We start from the raw sequence: 22267 nt of genomic DNA on the forward strand, positions 1-22267 counted from the left end.
CCACACACGGCCGCATGTGCGAGAGACGTAGTAAAGAGAAAAGGGGTGGAGCCAGAGCGCCGCTGCTTCCCGCTGCGCAGGATGAAGGAGCTGGCACCCTTGTCACACTGATGTCCCGCCATGGCCCCGCTGATGTCCCGGCAGGTTTACTAGTACCGTAAGCACCGTAAGGATATAAGGAAGGAGATGTTAGGGCATGTAAAGTAAGGGCATGTAAACAGTACCCGGCGTATAAGACGACCCCCAACTTTGGGGAGGATTTTAAGGTACTGAAAAGTCATCTTATACGCCGGCAAATACGGTATATCTTATTTTAGGATTTTTATAAGTTGTTTTGGAAATCAAGTGGTTCAGTGCTGGCATTCTCTTCTAAGAGGTCTAACTCTGTTCTTTTTCATTCCTTTAAAACTTTTGTATTTCGGAAATTTGTATATCAAGTTGTTATTTTTATTGTACGTCCCAGCTAATTTGCTGGCTGTTGAAGAATACTATGTCTTAGGACCTTGTGGGATTCAGCAGAATATACGAGCCAGATTAGATTGGATTTAAAGGTCCACATAGTGGCAATTATTTTCAGTATTATAAACTATATTCCTATTAAACCTTTATCCACCCGATTTTCAGCGCTATTTAGCCAGGAATGGGAGTGGGAGACAGCTGGCTGTCTTCCACTGAATGGCCCAGTCAGTGGCTGTGTTGTGTGGCGCCGATATTCATTGGCTGACCAGCTAAGTTTAGTGGCCACATAGACCTGCCTAAATAGCAGGTCTATCTTTGACCACTACGACTCGGGCGATCAGCCGATGAATACCGGCTTGGCCGGCAATGTGACTGAAAATGACCATGGGGGTGTTTTACAAAGGCGCGCTGGCCGATTTAGCACGCACTAAATGCTAATGCGTCAGTAGAATATAATCAGCTAGCGCGCCTTAGTAAAAGACCTCCTATGTTGGGTCATTTGTATTTTATACATTGTTTGGTTTTCATTCTGTATACATCCTTTGTAGATTTAAAAAAAAAAATTGGGGGGACGCTTATTAAACTATAAAATGGTACATCTGAGAACCAAACCCAAACAGTATCTGTAATTCCTAATTTACTCAGTTTGGTGAGCAAGAGCTCATGATCTATTAAATTAAAAGCTGCATAGAGGTCCAACTGAGCCAAAAGTGTGTAGAATGGGGATGGATAAAGCTAGCATGTTATACTTAACGCACATTAACTGGCTAACAGAGGACCACTTACCACTTAAATAGGAGGTTCTAAGAGCCTCTGCATTAACTGGGAGGAGGTACTGTGTGTTAATCTGAACATTAATGCAGAGGTTCTCAACACACGGTACGCGAGCCACTTGTCGGGGGTACACACTGCGCTGGTCTCCTACCCCCTTCCTATGCGGGTCTCCCATTCTTCTTCCTATTTAATGGCCGCCAGGGATCCCGTGCCCTCTTTCCTGCCAGCCAGCCTCTGCCAGAGCCGCCGCCGCTCGGGATCCCGTGCCCTCCGCCGAAGCCGACCTGGAAGGCTTCTTTACGATGTCAGAGCTGACATCTAAGTGAAGCCTTCCAGGTCAGCAGGGGATCCCAGTTACCTCCTTCCAGGTGGGCTGCTGCTCTTTCCTGCCTTCAGTGGCACTCGTTGCAGGGACACGTGGCTGACCAAGAAACCATCTCCCCGCCATCAAAGCTGACGTCAGAGAGAAGGCTTTATTAAATTCCCTCTTTCGGCTCTGGGGTTTCAGGCTGGGGAAATGCACAGGATGAATCCTTTTTTTTTGCAAAGTGCTGTATGCTGTTCCAGTTGGTGAATTTGCAAAGGGTCCCATTGTATACCTAATTCAAACAACGTGGAAACTTGCTTTAATAGCAAGGACTTGCCAGATTGGAAAATTAAGCTATAAATCATGATGTCAGAAATTTCCAGAGTATGAGCAGTTTTTATATTCAAAAACCGCCTCTGCCTGACCTTTCCAAAGTCACAGTAAAACATGACGCCCAAAATTGGGCCCTGTCCAAGATGTGGGCCAAACTAGATTGGCTAACAAGCCAATTAGTGCCAATAATTGAGTGCTAATTAGCACTAATTGGCCCCAATTAGAATTTTGGTGCACATCTTGCTATATGCCATTCTATAACTCTGTGCGCTCAAATTCCACAGTGCGCAACTCAAAAGGGGGTGTGACCATGGGAGGTGCATGGATGTGTCATTGACATTTCTAAAATCTGCATGCAGTGTTATAGAATATTGGGGGGTGCATCCAAATTGGGCGATGGGTATTACACCTAGTTTCAGCAGGTGTAAGACTTGACACCTAGATTTGGGCACTGAATTTGGCACCAGGGCCCGGACTCTCTAACAAGCGCCAATTTTTTAGGTGCTGGTAGGTGCCCAAGCTCAGTAAAAAAAAATGCTGTTTAAATGACATTTTTTTTAACTGAATTTGAAGGTGCCTACCATCACATAACAAATTGGCGCCGGAATCATACCTCAATATAACAAAGCACTCAGCATTGATGAAATCCCTGCAGAGCTGCTCAAACCAGTCTCGAGAGCCACACTGTCAGCACTATTCCAAAAGACCTGGAGGACCTGCACATAGCCAAAGGATTGGAAAAGATCAGTTTTTAGCTCACTGCTGAAGAAAAGTAATGCCAAGGACTGTACCAACTATAGAACAAACACCCTGATCCCCATGCTTGCAAGGTTCTCTAAAGATCATCCAGAGGTACTTAGGCAACATCCTTGATCGAGAACTTCCTGGTGCACAAGCTGGATTCTGTAAGGGCAAAGGGACCCGTGATCACATTGCAAACCTTGAGGTGGACTATAGAAAAGGCAAGGGAGTACCGGAAGAAATTCTACCTGTGCTTCATTGATTATACCAAGGCTTTTGACTGTGTTGAGCATGACAAGCTTTGGAAAGCACTGAGTGAGGTAGGAATGCCTGATCGGGTTAATCAGATCGCTCTGCTACAATCAAGAAGCTACAGTTCGAACTAAGCATGGAGATACAGAATGGTTCAAGATCAAAAAGGGATTGGACTTGGTTATCGGATAGAAAACAGAGGGTAGGTTGATGGAGGAGAGTAAACAGTGGAGTGCTGCAGTGGTCTGTACTAGGACCGGTACTATTTAACTTATTCATAAATGATCTGGAAATTGGAACGACGAGTGAGATGATTAAATTTACAGTTGACACTAAACTGTTCAAAGTTGTTAAAACGCATGCAGATTGTGAAAACTTGCAGGTGGACCTTAGGAAATTGGAAGACTGGGCGCCCAAATGGCAGATGAACTTTAATGTGGACAAATGCAAAGTGATGCACATTGGGAAGAATAACCTGCATCACAGTTACCGGATGCTAGGGTCCACCTTGGGGATTAGCACCCAAGAAAAGGATCTGGGTCTCATCATGGACAATACAATGAAACCTTCCACCCAATGTGCAGTGGTGGCCAAAAAAGCAAATAAGATTCTAGGAATTATTTAAAAAGGGATGGTTAACAAGACTAAGAATGTTATAAGGCCCCTGTATCGCTCCATGGTGCGACCTCATCTGAAGTATTGCTTTCAATTCTGGTCTCCTTATCTCAAGAAAGATATAGTGGTGCTAGAAAAGGTTCAAAGAAGAGCAACCAAGATGATAAAGGGGATGGAACTCCTCTCGTATGAGGAAAGACTGAAACGGTTAGGGCTCTTCAGCTTGGAAAAGAGACGGCTGAGGGGAGATATGATTGAAGTCTACAAGTGGATCGATTTTTCACTCCGTCAAAAATTACAAAGACTAGGGGACACTCGATGAAGTTACAGGGACATACTTTTAAAACCAATAGGAGGAAATTTTTTTTTCACTCAGAGAATAGTTAAGCTCTGGAATGCATTGCCAGAGGTTGTGGTAATAGCGGATAGCTGATTTTAAGAAAGGTTTGGACAAGTTCCTGGAGGAAAGCCCATAGTCTGTTATTGAGAAAGACATGGGGGAAGCCACTGCTTGCCCTGGATCGGTAGCATGGAATATTGCTACTCCTTGGGTTTTGGCCAGGTACTAGTGACCTGGATTGGCCACCGTGAGAATGGGCTACAGGGCTTGATGGATCATTGGTCTGACCCAGTAAGGCTATTCTTATGTTCTAAGAAAAGAATGCATCTTCTCTCCTTTTCTTTTCAACCTCTATGCAGAAGTAATCATGAAAAAGCTGGATTTAGATGATTCGAGTATTGGGGTGAAAATAGGCAGAAGAACCTTCATCAGCCTGAGATACGCAGATGATACAATCCTGCTGGCAGAGAGTGAGAAAGATCTCAAGAAGTTGATCCTGAAGCTGAAAGAAGAAAGCGATAAGATGGGACTTTAAAGGAAACATCAAGAAGACCAAAATCATGATTACCACCAATAAGAAAGTCCACATAAAGATCAACAATGAAGAAATAGAATTAGTTGATAGCTTTGTTTTCCTTGGGTCCCTCATTGATCATACTGGTGGTTCAACAGCAGAGATCAAGCATCGATTAGCACTGAGGCGTGCAGCCATGGTGAGGCATGGACTAAATATGGAAGTGCAAGAACATCTCACTCACCATCAAACAAAGACTGATCACTGCCATGGTGTTCTCAGGTGCGACATATGGCTGCAAGACATGGACACTCATAAAAGCAGATAGAAGAAAAATTGACACCTTCAAACTGTGGTACTGGAGAAGACTTCTATGAATCCCATGGACAACTAGGATCACCAACACAGATATTCTTGATCATATAAAACCAGAGTTGTCCCTGGAAGGCAAGATTTCTAGATAGAAACTGACCTAATTTGGACATGTGATGAGGGCAAATTTACTAGAAAAGGAGGTGCTACTCGGAATAGTCAGTGGTAAATGTAAGCAGGGAAGACTAAAGACCCGTTGGCTGGACACCATCAAGAATGGCATGGGAATGAATATCAAGCAATTGAAAGAAGCTGTGGAAAACAGGGAAGCCTGGCATGACTGGCCTACAGAATATCCAAGGGTTGGACACGACTGAACGGATATTAGTATAGGTGCTTTAGGCCGCCTAATGCCACTGTGGGAGTGACTAATGCCAGAAGTGGCGTTAGACAGCCTAAAGCGCCTACAGAGGCGCGATTCGCATCAAAGGTAGGCGCCCGAAATGTAGGCCTGGAAAATCCTAGTTTACATTTCTGGCAGCTACCTTTACTAGAGGCGTGATTCTGTACCTGGCGCCATTGGGTGATTGACATGCAATCAGCGGCTGCCACCAGTGACGTCGGTTACATAATCTGGGCCTCAGTGCTATTCTGTAATGGCGCTCATCTTTGAGTGCCCATTATAGAATATTGTATTCCAATTTTTTTAATGCTGATTTTTGAGCGCCATTTACTAAATCTAGCCCTCTTTGTGCAAAAATAATGGTTCCAGTGTGTCTTTTGCGCCTTTGTCCTTTTAAAGCTCTTCAGAGTGCATCCAGTTTGCACCTAAGTATGTTTATACCGAATGTGTACTTGCATTTTCTCTGTGCCAAGAAATATGTATTGGCTTCCTTTTAAAAAAGAGAACTTACCTAGCATGGGGTACAGTAACTTATTTAACTTGGAACAGCAGGGAAGTCTGTGCAGTCAAGGTCTTACAAATGGAGGACAAGTAATCCTCACACATAGGCATTGCTGGGCTTCTAGATAATGCACAAAATAAACACAAACACTTTTATAAAATGAATATTTTTGCATGCTTTCCACCAAACTGTGTGGGTGGGGGTACAAGGGAGAGCAAAGAACTGAGCAACAGCGGACAGGTAGAAATTAAGACATAGCAATAAAAAAGTCTGCTTACAAGAAGCAATAAGGCAGGCAGCTGAACAGCAGCAGTTCAAAAATGCTTTTTATGCATAGGGTTATGAAAAATAGGCAAAATTGATCAATTTTCCTTATATTGTGAGCCTACTCGGGGCAGAGAAAGTAATTACATATAATAAAAACAAATTAAACCATTTTGGTTGTACCACAGAAAGGAGGTATATCATATCCATGACCCTTGACCCCTTAATCCAAGCATCTCTATGACCTGTATTGTAATAATAGAGAAAGTATAATTCCTGGTACAAGATACTGGTTAGATGATTGTAATCCGTTCTGGGCTCTTACGGTGATTGGGTGGAATGTAAATGAGTGGATTAGATCAAATCAGATCAGTAAGAAAGTATGAGACTAGTATGCAGCAGGGTGGTATGCTGACAGCTTTTTACCAGATGTTCGATGGATTTGACTGGAATTCTGACTGTTAAATCAGCTCAGGTTAAACTGGGCTGCTGAAAGAGCAAGGTCAATTATTCCAGCAGTCTGACTTAACCACTTAAGGTTAATTGACAAGTGTAGCAATTTAGCACTAGCTGCGGTAGTTAAATTTTAATTGCACATAAGAACATAAGAACTGCCATCTCCGGATCAGACCTACGGTCCATCGAGTCCGGTGATCCGCACACGCGGAGGCCCAGTCAGGTGTACACCTGATGTAGTTTTAGTCACCCATATCCCTCTATGCCTCTCGTAAGGAGATGTGCATCTAATTTGCTTTTGAATCCTAGAAAGGTGGATTCCGCAATAACCTCCTCTGGGAGAGCATTCCAGGTGTCCACCACTCGTTGTCTGAAGCAGAACTTCCTGACATTTGTCCTGGACTTGTCCCTTCCTAGCTTCAGTCCATGTCCTCTTGTCCGTGTCACATTGGACATTGTAAATAATTTTTTTTCCCTGCTCTATTTTGTCGATGCCTTTCAGTATTTTGAAAGTCTCGATCAAATCCCCTCGCAGTCTCTTCTTCTAAAGGGAGAACAGTCCCAGTTTCTTAAGTCGTTCCTCATATTCCAAGTTCTCCATACCATTTATTAGCTTCGTTGCTCGTCTCTGCACCCTCTCCAGCAGTTTTATATCCTTCTTTAGGTTGGGAGACCAATGTTGGAAACAGTATTCCAAATGTGGTCTGACCATTGCCCTATAAAGCGGCATTATAACTTTCTCCGATCTACTCGTGATTCCTTTCTTTATCATGCCCAACATTCTATTTGCTTTCTTTGCCGCCGCCAAGCATTGTGCCGACGGTTTCAGTACACCCAGGTCCTTTTCTTGTTCACTCTTACCCAGAGTTGCACCTGACATTCTATACTCGTATTCCTTGATCTTACTGCCTAAATGCATTACTTTGCACTTTTCCACATTAAACTTCATCTGCCATTTCTCCGCCCATTTCTCTAACTGACACAAGTCATTCTGGAGTACCTTGCTATCCTTCTGCGATCTGATTGCCCGGCATAGCTTTGTGTCGTCAGCAAACTTGATGATCCCACTGGATGTTCCTTCTTCTAGTCATTTATGAAAATATTTTAATAAGATGGGCCCAAGTATCGAGCCCTGGGGTACACCGCTAGTCACTTTCTTCCAGTCTGAGAACTTCCCATTTATGCCCACTCTGTTTTCTGTTCTCTAGCCATTTGCCTATCCATCTTAGAATATCTCCCTCTATTCCATGGCTTCAGATAAACATTGTCCATTTAACAAGGTAGCCAAGCAAAATCTATGTAACCTGTGGGAGGGGAAATTTAAAAAGCCATGATTTGTCCAGAGAACTCCTGAAGTTGTCTTTTTGGGGGGTCAATATTCAGTGGGATGATTCACTGTATAAAGATGAGCAGAAGACTTTTCTGATTAGTTTAATGTGGACTTTCAGCCATATTATCTGTTTGCCAGACCATCAACTATGTAGTCCCAAGTTATCCATTTAAACGGGGAAGTTATCATTGTGGGCTACCATTCAGTGTGTGTGTTAGGTGCCATCGACTCATGTTCGGGTCCTAGCGACTTGATGAAATTGCTTTTTTGCTAGTCCGGTAAGGTCCTCCAGTGTCATCTCCATGGTTGTTTTCAATGTGTCCAGCCGTCTGATTGCAGGTCGCCCTCTTCACCTGGTTCCTTCAATCTTCCCAAACATGATGTCCTCCTCCAGTGATGTTTCTCTTCTGACGGTGTGACCATAATAAGATAGATGTAACATCATCATTTGGGCTTTGAGTGACATAGCCAATGTGATCTCATCGAAAATCATTTTGTTAGTTCTTCTGGCAGTACACAGCACACATAAAATCCTTCTCCAGCACAAAAGCTCAAATGAGCCAATCTTCTTTCGTTCTTGTTTCTGTAATGTCCAGCTTTTGCATCCTTAATTGACCATTGAGAAACTGATTGCGTGTTCAAGTCTGATCTTCGCTTGGAATGTTATTTCCTTGACCCCAGTTATAAGTAACTATGTCTCATTGCATAAAGTGAAATCTGTTCCTAAAACATTATGAATTAGTGGTAAAATAACATGTCTTGATAGCAGCTTACATTGCTAACTTCTCCCTTTAGAATAAAGAGTTTAAGTATCTTGCAGCCAAAGCTGATATTATGATGCCATAATGTCTCATTTCACCATTGCCTAAGAGCCAACCTCATGAGTGATATCACAATTGCTTCATTACACTATACTTGGTTCACTTTTATTACATACATCAGTGATTTTTTCTTTAAGAAGGGGAAGTTATCAACATGGGCTGCCCATAAAACATGTTACTTTACTGTTATTCCCTAGTTATTAGTAACTAGGTCTCATTGCATAAATTACTGAAATAGTATGATTTAGTGGTAAAATAGTACCTTTAATGGCAGCTGACAATAACTTCCCCCTCTATGGTAAAATAACACATTTTAACAGTAGCAGATACTGGTAACTCCTCTCCTAATGTAGGACTGCTGTTTATATGGTCTTACCTAGGGTTACCAGATTTTCCATATGGAAACTCCAGACTCCTAGACCCACCCAGTTCCACCCATCCCCACCCTGTTATACTCCAGCCCCTCCCCCAATCCCGCCCTAGCCTTGCCCCCGCTACCTGCTGTCATCAGGCATGAGGGTATCCACGTATGCGCAGATGCCCTCCTGTCTGACAGTGATTTCTAACAAGCTTTTCAAAACCCAGCCAAAGTGCTGGGTTTTGAAAAGTCGTCCAGACCCCCAGACTTCTCCTCAAAAGGAAGACATGTCTGGGGAAATCTGGACATCTGATAGCCCTAGGTCCTACCTAAATAGATATAAAGCCCGAGTTTGCTTAGGGCATCTACAGTAGATCAGAAATGGGATATTGAAGTCAGGATCTGGCTGATGATCAGCTGGTGGCAGTCAGCAGCTTTATTCCTGGATACCCAGTTCTGTGCCATGTCCGGGCACTGGCATTGAATATTACATTACATTACATTAGGGATTTCTATTCCGCCTGTGCCTTGCGGTTCTAGGCGGATTACAATAAAGATGATATCTGGGCATTTCCAGTAGAATTACATTACAGGAGAAGAGTAAATTACAAGTAATAGTGAAGAGTTACAATACATTCAATATCGCAGCAGATGTAATATAGCCACCGATTACAATAAAGTAGATATCTGGGCATTTCCAGTAGAATTACATTACAGGAGAGTGTTAATTACAGGTAATAGAGAAGAATTACAGTACATTCAATATCACAGGAGATGTTACATAGCAACTGAGTCAATTTACAACTGGTGGAGAATAAGAATTACAATATATTCTAGATTACAAAAGATGTAACATGAGCTGAGTCAAGTTTCTTCGGATGGAGAGTAGCATCATATGCCTATAAGTGGAGGTGTATTTATTGTTTTGATGATTGCATGATGTTGGTTAATTAATGTTGATGATATGGACAGTAGGGGTGTTTAGTTTGGGTTGGATAAAGAGATTCTATTCCCAAAGGAATTGGTTGGGAAATCATTAGATGGCGGTTTAGATTGATGGGAGATATTTTTTGAACAGTGGTGTTTTTATTTCTTTTCGGAACTCTTTTATGTCTGTAATTTCGATCAGTAATTTTGAGATGTCGGAGTCAATATTAGCTGCCTGTGTCCCTAGTAGGTTGTCATAAAGTTTCTTACGTCGAGTACCATTGAGAGGAGGGTAGGTGAAAATGTTCCTCCTCTCAATGGTACTCGACGTAAGAAACTTTATGACAACCTACTAGGGACACAGGCAGCTAATATTGACTCCGACATCTCAAAATTACTGATCGAAATTACAGACATAAAAGAGTTCCGAAAAGAAATAAAAACACCACTGTTCAAAAAATATCTCCCATCAATCTAAACCGCCATACTTTGTGTGGCCAGATAATACTTATGTGGTTAAGTGCAATAGTAAGTGAAACAGTGAAAGCCATTAATATTGCCTGCTATATAAGGAGTTTGGGAAATTCATAGACCTTTATTAGCCAAATAGACTAGAAAAACTGCTGTTTATCCTTGAATATGAGCAAGAAAGATTGGATCTGTTCTTTGCAGTCCTGTTGGCTACTTTTGATCTGGATTTGCCATGGTCAGCAATAGGATTCTGTTCTCGAGACCATAACAAGGGCCTTCCTAAAATTCCTGAGACTACTGATCATTGGAGATATTAATCTCCATCTAGACGATAACACCAGCAAGGATGCAATCGAATTCAAAGACTTCCTCACCTCCCTAGGCTTCACCGCTCCTTCGCCCACCCCTACCCACGATAAGGGGCATACACTAGACATCATCAGCTTCCTTGACCTGACCGAGCACAAAACTTCTGCCGAAGAGACCCTTTGGGAACATGTCCCCTGGTCTGATCATCTTCTAGGCTCTTTCTGCCTTCCCATTTTCAGGTCTCATCGTGGCACTCCACCCCGACCCACAAAATCTATCACCTACCGCAAAAAAATCACGAGTGAACTGTTCTTGACCCAATTTCTCAACCAACTCCCCCCTTTTCCTAAACATGCCGACCCAGATTCCAACTGGCATAATTGGGTAACCCTTTCCGGGACTACCTACCGTGCTCTTGCCCCTTTGCTACTAAACCTATCTCCCACTCCCGCAAGGCTCCCTGGTATCTTCCATACCAGAGGGAATTAAAGCAGAAATGTCGAGCCCTGGAACGTAAATGGAAAAAATCGAAATCCCCTTCAGACAGACAATCCTGGAGAGACAACATCAAGTTCTATAACACAGTACTAAAAAAAGCAAGGAAGAATTTTCTATGGAGATAAAATCACCAGATCAAAAAAACAAAATAGTACACTGTTCAACATCTGGCGCAACCTAACCTCAAAAAACAACTCCACCTTTCCCCTTTCCCCCCCATCCGCAAACGACCTAGCTAAATTTTTCAATGAAAACATTACTACCTTACGGAGTTCTTTCCCCCCAGCAGTTTCTTACAATTCTCTGCCTCCCAACAACTCCAACCCTATCCCTGCTGATAGATCCTGGACTGCCTTTGAACTTGTATCCGAATCCCAGATCTCTAAACTCTGTCTCAAACTGAAATCCTGCGATTGCATCCTGGATCCTTTCCCTTCCTACCTTTACGAAAACATTCCCGCGCAGGCCATCTCCTCCCTTACCAGGCTTATAAATTCTGCTTTACTATCAGGCCTATTCTCCACAGAAATGGGACACATTGCCTTGTCTCCTCTTCTGAAAAAAGCCGATCTCGACCCTTCCTTACCATCTAACTACCGCCCCATAGCAAATATCCCTCTCTTAACTAAACTACTAGAGGCCATAGTCGCTACCCAGCTCTCTTCTTACCTAGAGAGATTCTCCATCCTCTATCCCTACCAATATGGCTTCAGACCCAGCTTCAGCACCGAATCCCTCCCAGTTTCCTTAATTTCTAAGGTGCAACAACTACATTCTCGTAACAAATTCGCTGTCCTATTACAATTCGATCTCTCTGCAGCTTTCGATGTTGTCCATCATGACATACTACTTTATCAACTTTCCGAGATAGGAAATGAATCCACGGTCCTAAAGTGGTTCTCAAACTTCCTACACTCTCGCTCCTACACTGTCAACACAAATGGCACCATGTCCATTCCTTGGACACCATCTTGCGGTGTCCCTCAGGGATCACCCCTATCCCCTATTCTCTTTAACATCTATATGTCCTCCCTGAAACTCCTCCAATTATCCCCCCTTGAAACAATCTACACATACGCTGATGACATCCTTGTCCTCCTTGAGAAAGAGCAGAACCTCACCAACCTCCACGAGAACATTACAGCTTGCATAATGAGACTCCATTCCTGGTCCTTCTCGGTACAGATGAAATTGAATGAATCAAAAACAAAATTACTCTGGCTCGGCCCAAAATTAGAACACCTGCCCACCCTCTTCGCACTACCCTCAGGCACTGCACTGCAGCTTGAGTTCTCAAGCAAGGTCCTTGGCATCATTATCGATTCTTCTCTCTCCCTCAATGACCACCTCAACTCCTTGGCTAAATCATGCTTTTTCAGCCTCCATATGCTGAGGAAAGTAAGATCCTATTTTCGCCAACAACATTTCGCCGTCCTTATCCAATCCATCATCCTCTCCAAATTAGACTACTGCAATGCCATCTACTTAAGCCTATCAAAAAAAGTCTTCAAAGACTCCAGCTAATCCAGAATACTGCAGCCAAGTTGATCTTTGCAAAACGCAAGTCTGACCATGTCTCCCCACTCCTAGCCAAACTTCACTGGCTCCCAGTGATTTCCAGAATCCATTTCAAATGCTCCTGCCTGGCTTTTAAGATCATTCATGGCATCCTTCCTCCCTTAATCCCACTATCTTATAACTCCTCGAGTCCTTAATCTACCAGACCCACCCAAAGGTATAAATTATCCTTCCCCTGTCTACACGGTATTCGCTATACAGACACACTGGGAAAATCCCTTCTCTTCAGAATCACAGGTCTTTGGAACGGCCTTACTACCCTGCTGCGGAACTTAGGCTCCCTCCAATTATTCCGCAAGCAACTGAAAACCTGGCTTTTCACCAAAATGTAATTCTATCCCCCCTCACTCTTCTCTTCTATATATAAGTTCATGTAAACCTTTTTTTTTTTTTCCTTCTCTTCCTATATTTTAAGTTCTTGTAAACCGTGCCGAGCTCCACAACATCCATGGAGATGATGCGGTATATAAACTTAAGGTTTAGTTTAGTTTAGTTTAGGATGCTGAACTTTGATAGATTCTTGGACTGAATCAATATATTTCTTTTGCTCTTACCATTTAAGTTTTAAAGCCTTAAATGAAACATGGGGAAATAACAGTTGAGTGTGTTTTTCATCACCTCCATACAAATCTATGATTGCCTTGAAAAATGGTGCAAGTACCGAGGCTGTCTGACATATTTGGGTCCATTTGTTTGGCAACTGCAGGGACTGCAAGCAAATGCTACTTATCTTCAGAATGACTAGTTCAAATTCTTACTTCCTGGGGAAAAAAAAGATTTTGAAATACTGAGCCAGAGTACAAATTGTACCAGAGCGCTAATAAATACCAGGAGAAGCTGTTGATGGCTTCTCCTGAGCTGTTTCATTCTTGCCATATTGCTTGAACGAAACAGGAGTAGTGGGAAGGGAGTCTGATGAAACATAGGGGAGAAGATGGAACATTGTCTTTGTGGATATGTATAACTGAGCTAAAATATTTTCTATTGCTGTAGCAGACATCACCATTTAAATGCTACATAGGCAGCCAGAAGACACAAATACTTAAATTATTGTGATGGTAGTTATAAATCAGCATGCCATGAACGGTCTTGCTGGAGGCCCACATGCTCAACCCAAGAATTGTTTTTCAAGTATGGAGGGCACAAAGCAGGATATTAAATAAATGATGGAATAATAAACACATTTCTAAGAATGCAATTATTATGCAGTCAGAAGCATTCATTTGTGCAAAAAAGAATCAAAAGAAAAACTGCCTTGGGTTAGATGCCGAGATGAGCACAGAAATGTGTCTGCCATTACTGCAGAGGCAGCTGTGTGGAGCACACTTGTAAATAATGCTGAGAGCCCAACAAGGAGCAAGTTGCAGTGGGAATTTGAAGTGAAAATTTTTTTTTTACTGTAACCCTTTGAATATCCTTGATCATTTTTCACATTTTTATTTTGCTCCATTAGAGCATTGTGATGCTCAGGAAAAAAGAATTGAGATGGAACTAGAACCAGTAAAGGTAATTTGTGAAGAAAAGCACAAATAAAAAAGCTCAAACCAGAAAATTATTGCTGCTAGGGGATTCCATCATCAGAGAGATTAACCTTGAAACACAGGATAAGGAGTCCAAAATAGTGAAATGCCTTCCAGGATCCTGGCTACCAGGCAGTGGCAAAGTAAAAGGGGGGGGGGGGAGCGACGGCACCCATCTTCTAGTTCTGTGCCTAGGAAGTGACATCAGAGGGAGAGCTGATGCCAACGCAGGCAGTGAGTTGGTGATGCTGTTCGTGCCGGGGAAGTTAAAAGAGGTACAAGGTAGGGAAGGGGTGCATGTGTGGCAGGGGGGCAGAGGAGGGGTGCCACTGCCCCAGGTGCCACTCATCCTCGCAACGCCACTGCTACCAGGAACACCAGGCAAATACTGATTATAATTATGGAAGAAACAAAGAATTTGAACCTTGATGATGTTATTTATCTCGAAACAAATGACCTGGTCAACAATATTCCACTTGCAGTGCAGAAAGCTTTTCAGGAGCTGGGGGAGGGGGATTAAAACCTTTTGTAAAGACTGTAGTTTTTTTCGGAAGCACTACCTACTTATGGAAAGGGAAAGGAAAAAGTACAAAACAGAGAGAACTTCAATAGGTGGCTCAAAGCCTGGTGTCATCAAGAAGGCTTTAGTTTCATAGGAGGATGGGATAATAAATAAAAAACCAAGAGACTATATTATAATAATGGGCTGCACCCTACTATGTCAGGAAAAAGAATCCTAGCTGAGAAATTCAGGCAATATGTTTCTAGGCATTTAAACTAGAAGGAGAAGATCATTTCTGGTGGCCACCCCTAGCAAAAGACAGGATATGATGGCAATGTAAACAACAATACTAGCAATTCACTTCATAGCAATGCAACAGGAAATGAAACAAAACTAAAACCTGTACAGAAAATGAGATTGCCGGAGCCAGGTTCTCATCTTGGAGAACTGCTAGGCTGGGAGAGTGAGACCTTGACTTCTAGAGGCTTCCCGGAGGCAGTTGTTTTCTTTGGCAACCCTAGAGGGAGGAGGTGTGTCCCAGTAATGTCATCGCTGGTGGGCCTGGAACAACATAAAAAGCCCATGGTTCCTGTGGCACATTGGAGCCAGGTTGTCATCTTGGAGAGCCGCTGGGCTAGAAAAGTGAGACCTTGACTTCTAGAAGCTTCCCAGAAGCAGTCATTTTTTTCGGTGTCCCTAGAGAAATGAGGCATGTCCTGGTGATGTCATCCCTGGTGGACCCAGAACAACATAAAAAGCCTGTAGTTCCTGTGGCATGCCTAGCCCCTTGGAAGTCCCTTGGAGCACTAATAATAATAATAATAATAACTTTATTCTTATATACCGCCAACAATCTTGCGACTTCTAGGTGATTTACAATAAGGAATGCCGAAGAACACAAAATACCTACCGGGGGAAGAAGAGGAAGGCTGAGGTGAAGGGTTTGACAATTATGAGTACCCCTGTAAGGGGATCTATGGATAAACATATTTCCACTTTTACTGTTATTTATAATCAACCCATCGTGTCTTCCTCTACCAGTAGAGCTACTATTAGCTCCTCAGAGAGAACTCCTTCACCTATGCCTAGCATGTCTTTTTTTTTTCCCAACAAGCACCAGGTTCACTTTGGCACTAGTGACCCCTAGCAGTAGTCATGTATTACTACTACTTAGGGTCACGCTGTTGTTTAACAGCAGAAGACCCTTATACAGCAGTTTGATCTTAGCAGTAATACTTCCAGAATTGGTGCTATTTTTAATCCAGCACTGGCAAAGGGAAGAAGCGACCGGGGATCATTTCTGTCCTGTCCTAATAAATAACAGAAATTGCTAAATGTAGGCCTGGGGGTTGGGGCATGTAGGAGGGGTAGGGAATGCTTTTGGTGACTAGGAGGATTTTGGGGAGGGGTAGTGTCCTCCTTCAGAATCATCAGGGAGCATCGGGCCACAGCTTTGTGATCTGATCTCCCTACCAGGAAAAATAATGCCAGCTTTTAGCTCAGTGGTCCGAAACTCGCGACCCAGGGGCCCCCTGCGGCCCGCCAGGTACTATTTTGAGGCCCTCAGTATGTTTATCATAATCACAAAAGTAAAATAAAAGTTTCTTGATCATATGTCTCTTTAGCTATAAATTACAATATTATTATTAAGACTTAGCCAAAAGGAAAGATTTATCAACTCTAATGAGTTTTACCTCATGCAAAATTGTGATTTCTTTAATAAGACATTAACTATTTTTTTCTGAGGCCCTCCAAGTACCTACAAATCCAAAATGTGGCCTGGCAAAGGGTTTGAGTTTGAGCTGCTATTATTTTTCCAGGAATAACACAACTTGTGTTCACATAGTAATGAGGTATTTCTGACTGGTTATTTAGCACTGAATATGGGGATGGGGTTAGGTTTTATAATTAGTGGAAGTTCAAAAGTAGCAAATAAATTTCACATTATAAGTGATTTAGGCACACGAGAAGAAGTGAAAGAGGACAAAAAGTCATCCAAGGAAGAAGCAAAGGCAAATTTGGAAACCAATGCCAAAGTTAATGATAGCTCAGATGAATCCTTTCTGCATGAAATGAATGAGCAAAAACTTTTTCAGACAGAACATAATCCATTAAGTCAGACAGACAACAAAATGCATGTTGTAGATCAGAATATTAATGAACCCTTCAATGAAAATATTGTGCCCCTTTCAGACGATGACAAAGAAAATAAGAACATTTATAATAATGAACCAATGACAACATGAAGACAAACTATTCACTTAAGTGAAAGAGAAAAAGGCATCATCAAAGCTAATAATGATCTGCTACGAGAAAGGCATTTATTAAGATCTCAAAATATTCAATATTGGGGAAAACCTTCAATAAGTGAAGCTTTTAGGTTCAAAAATAAAAAATATTGGGCTTATTTTTGAAAGCAATTAAACCAAGCAGGAGAGCCTCCTGCCTGGTTAAATTGCTTGTGCCTTCCTATTTGCTGATATCCAATGGCATATAACCAGAAAGTGTTGCTGTTCATGTGTAGCTTGTACACATTGGTACTTTTGGATTGTTTAGCTTTTCCACATATTTTCCACCATAGGACTAGCCCCCTCTTCTACGAAACCATGCTAGCAGTTTCTAGCATGGGGAGCCGCACTGCTCCCGACGCTCATAGGAACCCAAAGTAAAAAACAGCCTAGGACACATTTTTGAAAAATACGTCCAAAATTTTTTTTCTTTCGAAAATCGTCTAATTATACGTCCTACAGATCTGATCATCCAAGTCGCTAAATCGTCCATCTTTATACCACATTTTCGTCCAACTTTTCATCCAAATCAAAAATGCCTAGAACAAGCTCTGTTGGACATGGGAGGGGTCTGCAAAGTGATGCAAATAAAAGAAATAATTGACCCCCCCCCCAAAAAAAAAAAAATCAGAGTATCAGGAGAAAGGGACTTGGTTGTGTTTAGAGAAGGGGAAAGAAAGAGTAGCACTATCAGGAAAAAAAATAAAAAAGATTCACAGAAAGGGTGGTAAATGCCATGGCAGAGCTTCCCAGTGGAGGGGCTGGAGACAAAAATAGCAACAGAATTCCAGAAAGCCTGAGATGAGCACAGGGGATTTGTGATTATCGGGACTTGATGGGAAAGCCAGACATCCACTAGGATTTATGGAATTTCAACAGGAGTGGAACGGAACTGACAGACTAAACCAGGGGTAGGCAATTCCGGTGCTTGAGAGCCACAGGCAGGTCAGATTTTCATAATAAATATGCATGAGATAGATTTGCATCTCAAGGAGGCAGTGCATGCAAATCCATCTCATACATATTCATTGTGGATATCCTGAAAACCTGACCTGCCTGTAGCCCTCGAGGACCGCAATTGCCTACCCCTGTACTAGATGTATTTGCCTCATTGAAAGGGAAAGTGTCAAGAATAGTGTGGAATAACTTGTAAGTTTCGTGGCTCCACATCATTCTCTCCTTGGTTGAGCTGAGAAACTTTCAGTGGCTCCTCATATTGTGATTTCATAATGCCTCATTCCACCAATGCCTAAGAGCCAACCTCATCAGTGATGTCATAATGACTTGGTTTCTCTATACTTCTGCCTATTTACTAGATCAGGGGTAGGCAATTCCGGTGCTTGAGAGCCACAGGCAGGTCAGGTGTTCAGGATATCCACAATAAATATGCATGAGATAGATTTGCATCTCATGGAGGCAGTGTATGCAAATCCATCTCATGCATATTCATTGTGGATATCCTGAAAACCTGACCTGCCAGTGGCTCTCGAGAACCGGAATTGCCTACCCCTTTGTCAGACCAATGGTCCATCTAGCCCAGTCTCTTTTTTCCATCAGTGACCGATCCAGGTCACAAGAGGACATCCACTCAAACTCAAGGGAGGGAAGTTTTGTGGAGACGCCAGGAAGTACTTCTTCACGGAGAGAGTGATTGAGCATTGGAACAAGCTTCCAGTGCAGGTGGTCGAGGCACGCAGCATCCTAGACTTCAAGAACAAATGGGATACCTATGTGGGATCCCTACGAGGTCATGCTAAGGGATAGGGTCACTAGGACTTGAATGAGCGGGTCAGTAGAGTGACAGTATAATTACAATTATATTTTAGGGGGTCAGTAGACTTAAGAGGGTGGGTAAATAATGTGGGCAGACTTGATGGGCTATAGCCCTTATCTGCCGTCATCTTTCTATGTTTCTATGTTTCTATGTTTCTACCTACAGAAACCCAAATAGTAGCAACATTCTGGAACCCTATAGAATCTCAAGAGTAGCAAGATTCTGGAATCCTAAATAGTAGCAACATTCCATGCTCTAGATCAGGGGTCCCCAAAGTCCCTCCTTGAGGGCCGAATCCAGTCGGGTTTTCAGGATTTCCCCAGTGAATATGCATTGAAAGCAGTGCATGCACATAGATCTCATGCATATTCATTGGGGAAATCCTGAAAATCTGACTAGATTCGGCCTTCAAGGAGGGACTTTGGGGACCCTTGATCTAGATCAGGCTTAGGCAATTCCAGTCCTTAATAGCCACAATAAATATGCATGAGATAGATTTGCATCTCAAGGAGGCAGTCCCTTTTTTAATTTATAACATTTTATTGAAGGAAATAAGTAAATATAATATAATACAAATAGATTTTCATTTCAAATAGATTCACAACTATGATATTTTCATGCATATTTCTATTGTTCCTCCAAAATATATTTCCATATGACCCATATCAACCGCCCTTTTTTAGTTCGCTGAACATTTTGAAAACTAACTCTTGTATTTCAGCTTACTTTATTTTTTTAAAATTTATTGTTAACCGCGTCGAGATTCCTTTGATTGAAGACCCGATATATAAGGTTAAGTTTTAGTTTAGTTTAGAGCATGCAAATCCATCTCATACATATTCATTGTAGACATCCTGAAAACTTGACCGGCCTGTGGCTCTCGAGGACCGGAATTGCCTACCCCTGGACTAGACTGATCTAATGGTCTTTATCTACCATCATATTCTGGTTCTATATTGCATTGGAAAAGGGTTCATTTCCTTCTATATTTTGAAAATATATTAAAGTAGGAGTTTGTTTCACTGATCTACACGACACACTCTATGAGCCCGATATTCAGCCAGCGGCGATCGGCATTTTGCTGACTGCCACCAGTGCTAAACCCAGAAATCCAATTCCGTCTGGTCACCAGCATTGAATGTCCCGGTTTGCGGAGCCAGCTAACACATAACTGCATTGATAGGACTGACTTTTCTGCAGACTTGATTATGCGATTAACTTGGCTAAATGCTGTTTCCAACCCTGGAAAGCCCCCCAAATAGCCAGTTATGAATTTGGCATTAATCAGGTCAATGTCATTAGCACACGAGCCCTTACTGCCACTGAAATTGCAGGTAGTAAGGCCTCCCGCACTAATCTTGCGCTAATGGGTCAGCGTGAGCCAAGGTTCTATCCCGTCTCCTTTATTATTCAATATTTTTCTGAGTCCGCTTGCATCAAGAATTCAAGCACATCAAATTAAAAGTTATATCTATGCTGGTGGCATTTGGCTAGTTTTTCCTCAAAGTCTGTCTAGTCCTAATTTGAGGCCTCTATAATCTTGTCTAGATATGACCGACGAATGGATTTTTGCTAAATAAATTAGGTTTGAATACTCATAAAACTACTGGACTGTGGATTACAGGTTCTTCAAATTATCCAACTCTAGCTCCTGTTTTGCAATCTCAACCTATTGAACTCTTGAATACCATGAAGTACTTAGGAGTTCAATTGGATTCTGCGCTTACATTTCACCCATAATTAGTTTCCGTGGCCAGATCTTGGGGGGTTTTCTTTATGTAAGATTTGCTCAGTTCATCCTTACACAGTGTTCCCCCATGAATTTGCGGTTCGCGAATCGTGGACTCGCTCATTCGCGGTCTGCTCCGACCACCTCTTCCTGTAGTAAAGTCGGGCTACGCCAATCAGGAGCTGTGTGTCAAAGCAGCTCCTGATTGATGTAGCCCGACTTTACTACAGACTTTTCTAACTTTGTTTTTTTATAAACTGCACCGATGTTAAAGTAAAGAGCGGTATATACATACTAATAAGCATAAACAATGCCCTTCTGCTAAATAGTTAGCACAAGGCATGCCGACTCTCCACCTCCAAACACACACCAAGCATGAATGTGCACACCAAGCTCAAATTGAGTGCGTGGCACCTGAGCGTACCCCATGGCTGCAGATTTTAAGTGGCAGTAAGCACACATTAGTGCTAACCACTGCTTGATAAAAGGGCCCCTTTGTGTCTAAATATTGCTGGCATTTTTCTAAGCATGTACCTGAGCTATGGTTGCCAGTCGTCCGGTTTTTCCCCGGACATGTGCTCCTTTTCAAGGACATGTCCGGGGGCTTTTCAAAACCCGGCACTTTGTCACGGTTTTGAAAAGCTTCCTTGAAATCGCGTCGGGCAGGAGGGCATCCGCGCACGTGCGGATTCCCTCTTGTCCGACGAGAGCAGGCAGCAGGGGGGGTGGGATTGGGGGCAGGACTAGGGCATAATGGGGCAGGGATGGGTAGAACTGGGTGAGCCTGGGGGGGCGGGTCTAGGGATCCGGATTTTACTAAAGTAAAATCTGGTAACCATAACCTGAGCACATAAAATATTGTTTCACACATTTACCGTATTTTCACGCATATAACGCGCGCGTTATACACGATTTTACAAACTGTGCATAACCTTGCGTGTTATACGTGTGAGCGCGTTGTACAAATTTTTTTTTACATAGTTCCCCCCCTTCCCCCCCCGACATCCGATTCACCCCCCCCCCCCGCAGGACCGCTCGCACCCCCACCCCGAAGGACCGCTCGCACGCACCCGCACCCCCATCCCGAAGGACCGCTCGCACGCACTCCCACCCTGAAGGACCGCTCGCACCCCCACAGCCTCCCGACCCCCCCCCCCCCATCATGTAGAAGCTCCTACCAGTGTCCTGCTGCTTCATCTTGGCGGTCCCGGCCCTTCTGTGAGCCCTGCGCCTGCGCTGCTTCCTCTTCCGGCAGTCCCGCCCTTTCTCTGACGTCAGGGTGGGGGTGCGGGTGCGGGTGGGAGTGCATGTGAGCGGTCCTTCGGGGTGGGGGTGCGAGTGTGTGCGAGCGGTCCTTCGGGGTGGGGGTGCGAGTAGTCCTGCGGGGGGGGTACATCAGGCTTTCAGGGTGGGGACAGGACTTCAAGGGGGAGAGGAGAGTCGGGGCGGGCGAAAGGAGAGTCGGGGTGGCCAGAGGAGAGTCGGGGCGGGCGAAAGGAGAGTCGGGCGGCGACGGGAGAGTCGGGGCAGCATGCGCGGTATACGGGTGTGTGCGGTATATAAAATTTTTTAAACATATATTTCGGTTCCCCGCGCGCTATACCCATGTGCGCGTTTTACACGGGTGCGCGTTATCTACGTGAAAATACGGTAAGTCACTTATAAAATTGCCCCGCTACATTACTTTCTTTTGCAGTAGGAGGGTGACTTGTGCTCTGCTATTGGCGTAATTAAGTTTCAGGTCCAAAAGACACAGCAGTCCTGTCTTGGAAAAGTGATGGGTTTGGCTGGAAGAGTTTTGAAACACTGTGACAAAAAGCAGTACTTTTGTAATAAATCTTACCCAGCAGAGCGTCCTTATCTGCGTGTATTTCACAGATAAGCTAATGA

At 43.2% G+C, this 22267-nt stretch overlaps 1 protein-coding gene across 3 annotated transcripts in view; it reads left to right on the plus strand.

The window, feature by feature from the left end:
* Positions 1 to 22267, plus strand: part of ZBED1 (zinc finger BED-type containing 1) — a 404682-nt gene that overhangs the window by 336349 nt on the left and 46066 nt on the right. The gene's annotated exons all lie outside the window — the stretch shown is intronic.

The sequence above is a fragment of the Geotrypetes seraphini genome, chromosome 6 (assembly GCF_902459505.1).
Source record: "Geotrypetes seraphini chromosome 6, aGeoSer1.1, whole genome shotgun sequence".
In the NCBI taxonomy this organism is placed as follows: Eukaryota; Metazoa; Chordata; class Amphibia; order Gymnophiona; family Dermophiidae; genus Geotrypetes; species Geotrypetes seraphini.